The sequence below is a fragment of the Penaeus monodon genome, chromosome 14, assembly GCF_015228065.2.
Source record: "Penaeus monodon isolate SGIC_2016 chromosome 14, NSTDA_Pmon_1, whole genome shotgun sequence".
Taxonomy (NCBI): Eukaryota; Metazoa; Arthropoda; class Malacostraca; order Decapoda; family Penaeidae; genus Penaeus; species Penaeus monodon.
This window is the reverse complement of record NC_051399.1, coordinates 28491706-28494205: the sequence shown is the minus strand read 5'-3', so window position 1 is coordinate 28494205 and position 2500 is coordinate 28491706.

Sequence of the window (2500 nt, the reverse complement as noted above, 5' to 3'; positions counted from 1 at the left end):
GTTGGACTCTCAGTGCCGCGGCCGGGTTGGAATGGCAGAGCTGGCACTGGACTGGACGAGTGCCAAGTCCTTCCACTTGGTATGTTCACCTTTAATTAGGAGACCATCAAAAATTCTGCGAGCATCCATTGGCAACAGCGGCACCAGGTGTTTGAGCTATGTTGGCGAATTATTCCAGTTCCTCATCAAGCTGTCTTTAACTGGCTTTTGGCGCTGATATGTCCTCGAATTATTTAGATGGGGGAGGAGGGGTGAGGACCCGTTGGAAAGACCAAATAACATCGAGAGACGAATCACTTCTTTGGGACAAGTTAGCTCTTCTTGTCAAATAACGGTCTTGTGAATTTATTCCTTAAAGGAGAGAGAGAGAGGAAAAAAGGGGGTGATTGAAAAAGAGAGATAGAAAAAAGAGAAAGGAAAGAGAGAGAGAGAGAGACAGTTTTAAAGCCTTGCTCCATTTTCTCTTGTCTTTTAATTATCACTAATTGGCTTACTATTGTTCTCTGACCTCATTCTTCTTGTATCTTTACCAGGAGTTTTTGTTTTTCTTTTTCGTCTGTTTATCTGTGTACATTTTTTTCTGCCTACTATCTGTCAGTTTGTCTGTCCCCTCTCTCTCTCTCTCTCTCTCTCTCTCTCTCTCTCTCTCTCTCTCTCTCTCTCTCTCTCTCTCTCTCTCTCTCTCTCTCTCTCTCTCTCTTCTTTCTTTCTCTCTCTTTCTCTTTTCCTCTTTCAATCTTCCTTTTTTTTCTCTCTCTCTCTTACCCTCTATCTATCTATATATCTATCTATCTATCTATGTGTCTTTCTCTCTATCTCCCTCTCCCTCTTGCCTTGTCTCCTTGTTAGCCATTTGGAAAGGAGCCAGTGCCACTTTTTTAGGGGGGTGGGGGTGGGGGGTAAGGGGTGATATATTTGCATTCAAGGAAACTAGAGAACACAGGATAGTTATGTTCTTTGCAACAATAATAGAGGTTCAGATAATGAGGTCATCATTGTATTTAGGTTCCTATTACCATCCCGTCTTCCTTTGTCTTTGCCGTAGTTATTTTGTTTCTTGTTTTTATTTTTGTTCATGTGATTACGTCCTTTATTTGTAATGCTGTTTTCATTACTCTTTTCTATATTGTTTTCTTTGCTCATTTCCATCACCTTCTTGTTTTTATTCTCTCCCTCTCTCTCTCTCTCTCTCTCTCTCTCTCTCTCTCTCTCTCTCTCTCTCTCTCTCTCTCTCTCTCTCTCTCTCTCTCTCTCTCTCTCTCTCTCAGTGTTTCTTCCATTCGTTTCCTCCTTTCTCTCCCACATTATCGATATATTTTGGTTTCATTTCCTGCACAGTTTTCCCTTTCATTGTGTATTCTCTGCCTCCCTAACGACCTACAATCAGAGTTTTTTTAAGGCGAGGAAGGGGAGGTGGAGGGAGGCTACAGATAAAAGTTTATGACTTTTCACAATTCTTTCTTTTATCAACATGACATAAATTCATTTTTACCTCAGATCTATACGAAGCTTTACAAATGTATGTTTATTTCAATTCAGTGATCTATTGTCGTTGTTTATTTTGTATTAATCTCTAACTTTTTTTCTTTTTTTTTTTGTAAATGAAATTTTGTCATTTTTTATGTATCTATTAAGTTTTCAACACCACCGTGATAGATATTCCTGCTGGTGTTCCCGACTTTTTTGCGAAACTTCTCAGAGGATTTGTGTGTGGAATAATTCATCCACCACCACTATCTGTGATCCAGTTGCCACTTAAACACTACCTCTCTCACCTTTATTCTTTCTCATCTCATTCCATTTCCCCATTCCTCATTTTCTTCTATACCTCCCTCTTCTTCCTTCTCTCTTTCATCCCTTTCCCTCTCGGTCTTCCCCCTTCTCCCTTATCTCTCGCATTCTCTTTCCCTTTCTTCTCTTGTTTTCCCTCCCACCTTCTTCCTTCCTCTCTATCCCTTACTTTCCTTCCTTTCCCTCTCTCCCAACCTCCTCCTTTCCCCTCCCTCTCTTTCTTGTCCCCTTGCCACCCCTCTCCCTCTCTCTTCTCGATTTTCCCCTCCCCTTGCCCCCTTACCCCTCGCTCCTGGAACCTCATGCAAATCTCCCTTTAAATCGTGTAATTTTGTGAGTCCAGAAAGCCATTCTCTTTGTCAATTTACAGCGTATATGCAAATTTGGCTATAATGAACACGTTCGCAGCGGCGTCCACAGCCTTCGGTCGGAGCACAAGAAGGGGATAATCTCACACTCTTCAGGTCAAACAATCGTGACCTGTGTGATATAAAGCCTGTGAAATACAGGATTTTATGGCTGGCTTCCTTTAGCGACCAGGGGGTTTGTATGTGTCTTTGTGTTTTTTTACTTTCTTCAATTTTAAAATATGTTCGTTATCAGCAGGTCTTATTTTTTGGCGAAAACAAAGCCTCCGTCAGTATGATGTATAAGATATACAGTAAGTTATGATTGTGAAGTTCCATTTTCCTCGCTTTGGAATTCAATT